This window comes from Eschrichtius robustus, chromosome X, assembly GCF_028021215.1.
Source record: "Eschrichtius robustus isolate mEscRob2 chromosome X, mEscRob2.pri, whole genome shotgun sequence".
Lineage (NCBI taxonomy): Eukaryota > Metazoa > Chordata > Mammalia > Artiodactyla > Eschrichtiidae > Eschrichtius > Eschrichtius robustus.
The window spans coordinates 54,617,822-54,631,206 of NC_090845.1; positions in this window are offsets into that span (position 1 = coordinate 54,617,822).

The following is a 13,385-nucleotide window of genomic DNA, read 5'->3' on the forward strand; positions in this document are numbered from 1 at the left end:
TTAGTGCCACATGTGAGGCCTCTGCATGTGATACCCTATGAGAAAGTGAAACTAGATGAAGCACAAAATAAAAGGTAAAAGGGAAAGAGGACATGATGGTGGAGTAGAAGGACCTGAGCTCACCTCCTCTCATGAAAACACCAAAATCACAACTAACTGCTGAACAACCATTGACAAAAAAGGCCTGGAACCTACCAAAAAGGATATTCTACTTCCAAAGAAAAATAAGTCACAACAAGACAGTAGGAGGGGCACATTCATGATACAATCAAAGTCCCATACCCACTGGGAGGGTGACCTACAAACTGGAAAATAATTATATTGCAGACATCCTCCCACAAGAGTGAGAATTCTGAGCTCTATGTCAGCCTCCACAGTCTGGGGGTCTGGTATCAGTAGGAGAAGCCCCCAGACCATTTGGCTTTGAAAGCCAGCAGGGTTTGATCACAGGAAAACCACAGGACTGGGGGAAACAGAAACCTCACTATTGGAGGGTACACACAAAGTTCCGTGCACACTGGGACCCAGGGGAAAAAGTGGTGACTTCATAGGAGCCTGGGTCAGACATACCTACTGGTCTTGGAGGGTCTCCTGGGGAGGCAGCAGGCTATGGTGGCTCACTGTGGGGACAAAGTCACTGGAGGTGGTAGTTCTGGGGGGTATGCATTGACATGAGCCCTCCAGGAAGCCGCCATTTTCTCACCAAGACCTGGTCCCACCCAACAGCATGTAAGCTCAAGAGCCTGGACGCCTCAGGCCAAACAAGTAACAGGGATGGAACACAGCCTCACCCATCAGCAGACAAGCTGCTTAAAGCCATCCTGAGCCCACAACCACCTCTAAAAGCACCATTGGACATGGGGTTGTCCACCATAGAGACAAGACCCAGCCTCACCCACCAGGGAGCAGACACCAGAAGCAAGAGGAATTACAACCCTGCCGCCTGTGGAACCACAAACACTGAAAGTCAGACTAACTAAGACAGCAGAGGAATATGTTCCAGACAAAGGAACGAGATAAAACTCCAGAAGAACAACTAAGTGAAGTGGAGATAGACAATCTACTGGAAAAAGATTCCAGAATAATGAAAATAAAGGTGATCCAAGATTTTGGAAAAAGAATAGAGGCACAGACTGAGAAGATACTAGAAATGTTTAACGAAGAGCTAGAGGATTTAAAGAACAAACAAGGGTTGAACAAAACAATAACTGAAATGAAAAATACACAAGAAGGAATGAATAGCAAAATAACTGAGGCAGAAGAATGGATAAATGAGATGGAAGACAGAATGTTGGAATTCACTGCCATGGAACAGAATAAAGAAAAAAGAATGAAAAGAAGTGAGGACAGTCTAAGAGATCTCTGGGAGAACATTAAATACAGCAAAATTCGGATTATAAGGGTCCCAGAAGGAAAAGAGAGAGAGAGATGACCTGAGAAAATATGGGAAGAGATAATAGCTGAAAACTTCCCTAACATGGGGAAGGAAACAGTCATCCAAGTCCAGGAAGTGCACAGAGTCCCATACAGGACGAACCCAAGGAGGATCACACCAAGACACACAGTAATCAAGCTAACAAAAATTAAGTACAAAGAAAAAATGTTAAAAGCAACAAGGGAAAAGCAACAAGTACAAGATAATCCCCATAATGTTCTCAGCTGATTTTTTAGCAGAAAATCTACAGACCAGAAGGTAGTTTCATGATATATTTAAAGTAATGAAAGGGAGAAACCTGAAACCAAGAATACTCTAGGCAGCAAGGCTCTCATTCACATTCAACAGAGAAATCAAAAGCTTTACAGACAAGCAAAAGCTAAGAGAATTCAGCACTACTAAATCAGCTTTACAATAAATGCTAAAAGAACTTCTCTAGGCTGAAAAGAAAAATTCAAAACTAGAAAAAAAAGAAATTTATAAATAGGAAAGCTCACCAGTAAAGGCAAAAATACGGTAAAGGTAGGAAATCATCCACACAGAAATATGATATCCAAACCAGCAATCGTGAGAAGAGGAGAGTACAAATGCAGGATATATGAAATGCAAAAGAAATTAAGAGACTAGCAACTTAAAACAATATTGTGTGTATATATATATATATATAGACTGCTATATCAAAACCTCATGGTAACAGCAAACTGAAAATCTACAATGGATGCATACACAAAAAAAGAAAAAAGGAATCCAAACACAACACTAAAGAAAGTCATCAAATCAGATGAAAAAAGAACAAAAGAGTAAAGGAAGAATAAAGACCTAGAAAAATAAATCCAAAACAACTAACAAAATGGCAATAAGAACAACCATATCAATAATTACCTTAAATGTAAATGGAATAAATGCTCCAACAAAAAGACAATGAATGAATGAATGAATGAATACAAAAACAAAATACTTATATATGCTTTCTACAAGAGACTCATTTCAGATCTAGGGACACATACAGACTGAAAGTGAGGGGACAGAAAAAGGTATTCCATGCAAATGGAAATCAAAAGAAATCTGGAATAACAATACTCATATCAGACAAAATGACTTTAAAATAAAGACTGTTACAAGAGACAAAGAAGGACACTACACAAAAATCAAGGGATCGATCCAAGAAGAAGATATAACAATTGTAAATATATATGCACCCAACATAGGAGAACCTCAATATAAAAGGCAAATGCTAATAGCCATAAAAGATGAAATAGTAACACTTATTGTGTTGGGGGATGTGAACACCCTTGGAAAGTTCTTCCAGGTTGAAATGAAAAGACATTAATTAGAAACATGAACACATATGACATTAAACAACACATTGGTAAAGCAAGTATATAATCAGACTCAGAATACTACAGTACTGCAATATGGTAGTGTGTTAACCATTTAACTCTAGTGTAAAGATTGAATGAGAAAAAATAATAAAATAGATATGGCTTTAATTTCTAAAGAAAACTATAAAAAACATCACACCCCACTTTCAACAATGGTTATATCATCCAGACAGAAAATCATAAAGGAAACATTGCACTTTATGCCAAATGAACCTATAAGAGATTATAGATCTTTCAATCCAACAGCAGCAGAATACACATTCTCTTCTAGTGCACACGGAATGTTCTCTAGGATAAATCATATGTTAGGTCATGAAACAAGTCAGTAAATTTTAAAAGATTAGAATCATAGCAAGTATATTTTTTACCACAATAATATAAAACTAGAGATCAATAACAGGAGGAAAACTAGAGTACACAAATATGTAGAAACCAAAAACACACTCCTGAACAACCAGTGGATAAAAGATGAAATGAAAGATAATCAAAAATATAAATTTAAAAGAGACATGGAAACATAACATACAAAAACTCATTGAATGTAGCAAAAACAGTGCTAAGAGGGAAGTTTATAGCAATAACACCTACACTAAAGGAAAAAATATCTCAAATAAACAAGCTAAATTTACAACTCAAGGAACCAGGGGGAAAAAGCTGTAAGTTAGCTGAAGGAGGAACTAACAAAAATGAGAGCAGAAAAGAAAAGAATTAGAAAATAGAAAAATAATAAAAAAGTTCAACAAAACTGAGTTGGTGTTTTAAAAAGATAAAAAAATATTGACAAACCACTAGCTAGGCTTACCAGAAAAAAAGAGAAATAACTGAGATAAATTAAGTTATAAATTAAAAGGAGACATTACAACTGAGACCACAGAAATACAAAGGCTCATAAGAGATCACTTTGAACAATTATACACCAACAAAGTGGACGACCTAGAAGAGATGGATAAATTTCTAGAAACATAACATACCAAGTCTGAATGAGGAAGAAATAGAAAATCTGAACAGACTGATAATGAGTAAGGAATTTGAATCAGCAATCAACAACCTCAAAACAAAGAAAAGCCCAGGACCATATGACATTGCAGGTGAATTCTACCAAACATTTAAAGAAGAATTAATGCAAATTCTTCTTAAACTTTTCAAAAAAAATCAAACAGGGGAAAAACCTGATTTTACAAGGCCAGCATCAGCCTGACACCAAAACCAGGCAAGAATCTAAGAAAACTACAGACACATCCCTTATGAATATAGATACAGAAGTTCTCAACAAATATTAGCAAACCAAATTCAACAGCACATTGAGAGGATCATTCACCCTGATCAATATGGATTTGTTCCTGGGATGCAATATTGCTTTAACATACACAAATTAATAAATGGGATACATCACATTAATAGAATGAAAGACAAAAACGATAAAATTACCTCAATAGATCCAAAAACATTTGACAAATTAAAACATTCTCTCATGATAAAAACTCTTGACAAATTGTGTGTAGAAGAGACATACCTTAATGTAATATATCCATATATGATAAACCACAGCTAACACCATACTCAATGGTAAAAGGTTGAAAACTTTTTCTCTATAATCAGGACGAAGATAAGAGTGATGACTCTTTCCACTCCTATTCAATGTAGTAGTGGAAGGTCCTACCCAGAGCAGTTAGGCAAGAATAAGTAATTAAAGGCATTCAAATTGGAAAAGAAGTACTCTGTGCTGATGATAAAGTATTATATAAAGAAAATTCTAAACACTCCTCCGAAAACTATTAGACATATTAAGCAAATTCATAAAGTTTCCAGATACAAGATTAACATACAAAATCAGGTGAATTTCTATATGCTAACAATGAACTATCTGAAAAACAAATGGAGAAAACAATCCCATTTACCATAACATCAAAAACAAGAAAATACTTAGGAATAAATTTAACCAAAAATGTGAAAGACCTATACTATAGATCTATGGTTTTGAAATATCTAAACTATAAGATATTTATGAAAGGAATTAAAGAAGACACAAATAATAGGTAAGATAGCCTGTATAAATAGATAAGAAAAGTTAATATTGTTAAAATGTCAATATTACCCAAAGCCATCTGCAAATTCAATGTAATTTCTATCAAAATTCCAATGGCATTTTGTCACAGAAATAAAAAATACAATCCTAAAAGTTTTATGTAACCACAAAAGACTTAATAGCCAAAGTAATCTTGAGAAAGAGCCTAGCTGGAGGTATTAGAAATCCTGACTTCAAATATTAAAAACCTATGGTACTCAAAACCGTAGTCCTGTTTAGTCCTGTCATAAAAACAGACACATAGACCAATTGAACAGAATTAGGGCCCAGAAATAAATCCACACATATATGATCAACTAATATTTGACGAGGGAGCCTATAATATCCAATGGGTAAAGGGTAGTATCTTCAATAAATATTGTTGGAAAACTGGATAACCACATGCAAAATAATAAAATTGAATGTTTATCTTACACCATTCACAAAAATTAAATAAAAATGAATTAAGAATGTAAACATAAGACCTGAAACAATAAAACTCTTAGAAGAAATGTAGGAAGAATGCTCCTTGTCATTGGTCTTGGCAAAGTCATTGCGTTTACGACACCAAAAAGTACAGGCAACAAATCAAAAATGAACAAGTGGGATTACATCAAACTATAAAGTGCCTGCACAGAAAAGAAATAAACAATATTAAAAGGCAAGCTATGGAATGGGAGAAAACACTTGCAAACGATATATCAGATAAGGGGTTAATATCCAAAATATATGAGGAACTCATACAACTCAATAGCAAAAACAAACTATACGTTTAAAACACTGGCAAAGGACTTGAAAAGACATTTCTCTAAAGAAGACTTACAAATGGTCAGCAAGTACATGAAAAGATGTTCAACATCACTAATCATTGGAGTAATGCAAATCAAAACCTCAATGAGATACTAATAGATAACCTGGTAGAATAACCATCATTAAAAGCTAAGAAATAACAAATGCTAGCCCAGATATTGAAGAAAGGAAGTCTTATGCATTGCTGGTTGGTAAGTAAATCGATACAATTACTAGGGAAAACAGTATACAGCAATCCCTCTTCGGGGCATATATCCAAAGGAGATAAAGGAAATTTCTCAAAGAGATACTGCACTCCCACACTTACATCAGCTTTATTCCCAATATACTGCTGAGCATAGTGCCCAGTCACAATCATCTTGTAAGCCTGACCATAAAACACAGGCAACTGCAGAGTCCATTTTAAAGGCTCATTGAGCTGGGAACCAAGCCAGCATTCCCATCCAAATGTTCTCAAGGGAACATTAAATTAAAATTAATGGACAGATAGTCCATGCCCAAAACAGGAAGACACAATTTTTCAAGATGTCAGTTCTTCCCAACTTGATCCTTAGATTCAATGCAAAGCTAATTAATAACCCAGCAGGTTATTTTGTGGATATCAACAAATTCATTTTAAAGTTTATATGGAGAGACAAAAGCACCAGAATAGCCCACATCATTGAAGGAGAAAAACAACACTGAAGGACTGATACTACCAAATACAAAGGCAATATAAAGCTATAGTCATCAAGAAAGTTTGGTATTGGCAAAAGAATAAAGAAATAGATAAATGAAACAGAATAGAAAGCCCAGAAATAGACACACATAAGTATGGTAAATTGATTTTTGAAAAAGGAGCAAAGAAAATACAATAAAGCAGAGAAGACTTTTCAGCAAATAGTGCTGGAAAAAGTGGAAAATTATATGCCGAAAAATAAATCTAGATACAGCCCTTACTGCCTTCACAAAATTTAACTCAAACTTGGTTACAGAGCTAAATGTAAAACACAAAATTATAAAGCCCCTAGAAGACGGCATAGAAGAAAACTTACATGATGTAGACTATAGTTATGACTTTTTAGGTATAACACTAAAGGCATGATCCACGAAGGAAATAATTGATAATCTAGACTTCATTAAAATGAAGAACTCCTGCTCTGCAAAAGACAATGTTTAGAGGGAGTGAAATAAGGATCAGAGTGAAGCGGGATATCCCCTTTTTATCTCCCATTCAGTCTACAACCAGTAAAACACCCACAACTCAACAAAGTTTCCTCTGCCCAACACACCAGGGCTCTGGAAAATACCACATATCTGTACCTCTATAGTTGAGTGGACTGGAACACATAGAGTAGACAGAACCAGGGAACAGTAAAGATGGTGCCAGTGATCTTGAATCCCCCCTCAGCCACAGCAGCTGAGCCCACAGCCCCAGAGAACCCCGTAACACAAAGGAGGCAGTGCACACAACTTGGGCCTCCTGGCTATAGCAGCAGAAATGAAGACACTAGGCAATGCTTATGACAGAGGCAGTGGAGGGGAAAAAAGTGTCAATTATCAAATATAACCAGAAGCAGTCCAGATTAGAGAAAACTAAAACTTGTGCTATAACACCACCTACTAAATAACAAAAGAAAGCCCTCTAATTTCTAATCCTTGAATCATTAGAGTCAAGAAAAAGAAAAAAAATCTTTATTTAAAGAAAGATATTCAACACTTCAGATAAGTTTGCAGAGGAACAACTCATCAAGCTCCATGTAGAACCATATGTAACATGTAACCATGTAACAATGTGTCAAAAAGAAAATGGCAATTATTCAGAAGCCAAAGTTAAAATAATGGAATATTCCATTCTGATAGAGAATTCAAAACAGTTGTCATAAAGAAACACAAAGAGCTACAAGAAAACTCAGAAAAGCAGTTCAACAATCTCAGGGATAAAATTAATGAGCAGAAGGCATACTTTACCAAAGATATTGAAACTCTAAAAAAAAAATTCTAAGGCTGATGAACTCAATAAATTAAGTGAAAATGCATTAGAAAGCATTGGAAATAGAACAAATCATATGGAAGGGAGAATACCGAGCTCAAGGATAGAAATCTATAAATGACACAGGAGGAGAGGAGAGAGATTTAAAGATCAAGAAGAAAAAGGAGGAGGATAATGAAGAGGAGGAGGAGTAGAAGAAGAAGAAGAAATTTTATGCAAACTATCTGACTCATTCAGGAAGGACAACATTAAGATAATGGGTATCCAAGAAAGAGAAGAGAGGGAGAAGGGAGAAGAGAGTTTATTTAAAAAAATAATAGATAAGATCTTCCCATACCTGGGGAAGGAACTGAATATAAAAGTCCATGAAACAAAGGGAACATTTAACATCACACAAAAAGACCTTCTCCAAGGCAAATTATATTAAAACTGTCAAAAGTCAATGACAAAGAAAAAATTTTACAGGAAACTGGGGGGAAATGGTAGCCTACAAAGGAATCCTCATTAGGCTATAAGTTGATTTCTTGAGCGTCAGTGTGGGCGACTCTTCCTGCAGCAACGCGGGTTTGAGGAAGCAGCTCGCAGGGGTGAGGCATTTAGGTGTGTGGCCTTCCCACTCTCATTGGGTGAGGTAACACAGACCTTGGAGCCAGATTTGTTCGGTTTGTACCCCAGTCCCAACATTTAAGCGCTCTATGGCGTTGGGCAACTTAGGTAGCGTGAATCTCATCAGCACAGAGAGAAAGCTTCACTGAAAAATTGCAGAGTGGCGGGGGAAGCCAGATTCCATGACAGCAGCAGCAGGGTTTGTGGCAAGATCATGGCTTGCAGGCCACCCCGGGAGGTATCGTCTTCCTGCAGCTTGTAGAGCCTCAGGCTTAAGAGCTGTTTCAAGCACACAACCTTGAGAGACTAAGGTGTTCTTGAGACCATCTGTACTGAATCCGTGACTGAACCCAGTGAGGCTTCTATATAAACGTTTAAGATTCTGGCAGCACATTCAGAGACTTACTCTTTTAGCCACCAGGTGCTGGAGACAGCCTCAAAGACAAATTTCTACCAAGTCAGCCTGTTCTAGTTGAACAGCTATTGTAGACCCTCATAATCTGACTTCATAATGGAGACTACCACATTCACTGTCATGTGGCTGACAGGGTCTTGGTGCTCCGGCCGGGTGTCAGGCCTGAGCCTCTGAGGTGGGAGAGCCGAGTTCAGGACACTGGACCACCAGAGACCTCCTGGCCCCACATAATATCAATCGGCAAGAGCTCTCCCAGAGATCTCCATCTCAACACTAAGGCCCAGCTCCACTCAATGACCAGCAACCACCAGTGCTGGAAACCCCATGCCAAACAACTAGCAAGACAGGAAAACAAACCCACCCATTAGCAAAGATGCCTAAAATCACAGTAAGTTCACAGACACCCCAAAACACACAACCAGACACAGTACTGCCCAAAAGAAAGACAAGATCCAGCCTCATCCACCAGGACAAAGGCACCAGTCCCATCCACCAGGAAGCCTAAACAACCCACTGAACCAACCTCACCCACTGGGGGCAGACAACAAAAACAATGGGAAATAGGAACATGCAGCCTGTGAAAAGGAGCCTCCAAACACTGTAAGTTAAGCAAAATGAGAAGACAGAGAAACACACAGCAGATGAAGGAGCAAGGTTAAAAACTCCAGCAGACCAAACAAATGAAGAGGAAATAAGCAGTCTACCTGAAAAAGAATTCAGAATAATGATAGTAAATATATCCAAAATCTTGGAAATAGAATGGAGAAAACACAAGAAACATTTAACAAGGACCTAGAAGAACTAAAGAACAAACAAACAACGATGAACAACACAATAAATGAAATGAAAAATTCTCTAGCAGGAAGCAGTAGCATAATAACTCCAGCAGAAGAACGGATAAGTGACCTGGAAGATAAAATAGTGGAAATAACTACCACGGAGAAGAATAAAGAAAAGAGAATGAAAATAATTGAGGACAGTCTCAGAGACCTCTGGGACAAGATTAAATGCAACAACATTCGAGGGGTCCCAGAAGAAGAAGAGAAAAAGAAAGGGACTGAGAAAATATTTGAAGAGATTATAGTTGAAACCTTCCCTAATATGGGAAAGGAAATAGTCATGCAAATCCAGGAAGTGCAGAGAGTCCCATACAGGCTAAATCCAAGGAGAAACATGCCAAAACACATATTAAACAAACCATCAAAAATTAGAAACAATGAAAAAAAATTAAAAGCAGCAAGGGAAAGGCAAGAAATAACATAAAAGGAAATCCCTATGAGGTTAACAGCTGATATTTCAGCAGAAATTATGCAAGCCAGAGGGAGTAGCAGGACATATTTAAAGTGATGAAAGGGAAAAACCTATAACCAAGATTACTCTACCCAGCAAGGATCTCATTCAGATTCAATGGAGAAAATAAAACTTTTACAGACAAGCAAAAGCTGAGAGAGTTCAGCACCACCAAACCAGCTTTACAACCAATGCTAAAGGAACTTCTCTAGGCAGGAAACACAAGAGAAAAAAAAGACCAACAATAAAAAATCCAAAACAATTAAGAAAATGGTAATAGGAACATGCATATTGATAATTACCTTAAATGTAAATGGATTAATTTCTCCCAGAAAAAGACATTGACTGGCTGAATAGATACAAAAACAAGACCCATATATATGCTATCTACAACAGACCCACTTCAGACCTAGGGACACATACAGACTGAAAGTGAGGGAGTGGAAAAAGATATTCCACTCAAATGGAAATCAAAAGAAAGCTGGAGTAGCATTTTCATATCAGAATAAATAGTCCTTAAAATAAAGACTATTACAAGAGACAAAGAAGGACACTACATAATGATCAAGGGATCAATCTAAAAAATGATGTAGCAAGTGTAAATATTTATGCATCTAACATAGGAGCACCTCAATACACAAGGAAAATGCTAACAGCCATAAAAGGGGAAATCGACAGCAACACAATAATAGTAGGGGACTTTAACAACACCCCACTTTCACCAATGGACAGATCAACCAAAATGAAAATAAATAAGGAAACACAAGCTTTAAAAGATACATTAAACAAGGTGAACTTAATTGATATTTATAGGACACTCCATCCAAAAACAACAGAACACACTTTCTTCTGAAGTGCTCATGGAACATTCTCCAAGATAGATCATATCTTGGGTCACAAATCAAGCTTTGGTAAATTTAAGAAAATTGAAATCGTATCAAGTATCTTTTCTGACCACAAAGCTATGAGACTAGATATCAATTACAGGAAAGAAACTATAAAAAGTAAAAACACATGGAAGCTAACCAATACGCTACTACATAACCAAGACATCACTGAAGAAATCAAAGAGGAAATCAAAAAATACCTAGAAACAAATGATAATGAAAACATGAAGACCCAAAACCTATGGGATGCAGCAAAAGCAGTGCTAAGAGGGAAGTTTATAGCAATACAATCCTACCTCAAGAAACAAGAAACATCTCAAATAAACAACCTAACCTTACACCTAAAGCAAATAGAGAAAGAAGAACAAAAAGAACCCAAAGTTAATAGAAGGAAAGAAATCATAAAGATCAGATCAGTAATAAATGGAAAAGAAATGAAGGAAATGATAGCAAATATCAATAAAACTAAAAGCTGGTTCTTTGAGAAGATAAACAAAATTTATAAACCATTAGCCAGACTCATCAAGAAAAAAAAGGAGAAGACTCAGATCAACAGAATTGCTGATGAAAAAGGAGATGTAACAACTGACACTGCAGAAATACAAAGGATCGTGAGATTACTACAAGGAACTATGTGCCAATAAAATGGACAACCTGGAAGAAATGGACAAATTCTTAGAAAAGCACAACCTTCTGAGACTGAACCAGGAAGAAATCGAAAATATAAACAGACCAATCACAAGCACTGAAATTGAAACTGTGATTAAAAATCTTCCAACAAACAAAAGCCCAGGACCAGATGGCTTCACAGGCGAATTCTATCAAACATTTAGAGAAGAGCTAACACTCATCCTTTCCAAACTCTTCCAAAAGATTGCAGAGGGAGGAACACTCCCAAATTCATTCTACGAGGCCACCATCACCCTGATACAAAAACCAGACAAAGATGTCACAAGAAAGGAAAACTACAGACCAATATCACTGATGAACATAGATGCAAGAATCCTCAAAAAAATACTAGCAAACAGAATCCAACAGCACATTAAAAGGATCATACACCATGATCAAGCCCACTTGGTTTATCCCAGGAATGCAACGATTCTTCAATATATGCAAATGAATGAATGTGATAAACCATATTAACAAATTGAAGGAGAAAAACCATATGATCATCTAAATAGATGCAGAAAAAGCTTTCGACAAAATTCAACACAGATATATGATAAAAACCCTCCAGAAAGCAGGCATATAGGGAACTTACCTCAACATAATAAAGGCCATATAGAGAAACCCACAGCCAACATCGTTCTCAATGGTGAAAACCTGAAACCATTTCCTCTAAAATCAGGAAGAAGACAAGGATGTCCACACTCACCACTATTATTCAACTTAGCTTTGGAAGTTTTACCCACAGCAATGAGAGATGAAAAAGAAATAAAAGGAATCCAAATTGGAAAAGAAGAACTAAAACTGTCACTGTTTGCAGATGAGAAGATACTATACAGAATCCTGAAGATGCTACCAGAAAAGTACTGGAGCTAATCAATGAATCTGGTAATGTAGCAGGACACAAAATTAATGAACAGAAACCTCTTGCATTCCTATACACTAGTGATGAAAAATTTGAAAAAGAAATTATGGAAACACTCCCATTTACCATTGCAACAAAAAGAAAAAAATACCTAGGAATTAACCTACCTAAGGAGACAGAAGACCTGTCTGCAGAAAACTATAAGACAATGATGAAAGAAATTAAAGATGATACAGACTGATGGAGAGATATACCACATTCTTGGATTGGAAGAATCAACATTGTGAAAATGACTATACTACCCAAAGCAATCTACAGATTCAATGCAATCCCTATCAAGCTACCAATGGCATTTTTCACAGAACTAGAACAAAAAATTTCTCAATTTGTATGGAAACACAAAAGACCCCGAATAGCCAAAGCAATCTTGAGAAAGAAAAACAGAGCTAGAGGGATCAGGCTCCCTGACTTCAGAGTAAATTACAAACTTCAGTAATCAAGACAGTATGATACTGACACAAAACCAGAAATATAGATCAATGGAACAGAATAGAAAGCCCAGAGATAAACCCACACACATATGTTCACCTTATCTGTGATAAAGGAGGCACGAATATATGCTTCTCTTTTTGCAGAGCACAGGCTCTAGGCACACGGGCTTCAGTAGTTGTGGCACATGGGCTCACTAGTTGTGTCTCATGGACTGATGAGTGCAGGCTCAGTGGTTGTGGCGCACGGTCTTAGTTGCTCCATGGCATATGGGATCTTTCCAGACCAGGGCTCGAACCTGTGTTCCCTGGATTGGCAGGTGATTCTTAACCATTGCACCACCAGGGAAGTCCCTATATAGACATTTTTTTTAAAAAAACTCATGGTAACAACAAGATATAAGAAAGTGGAAAGTGAAAAAAAATCATAGAAAACTACCAAACTAAAATGGCAGAGAGAAACAAAAGGAAAAATAAATAATGGAGATATAGAACAACAAGAAA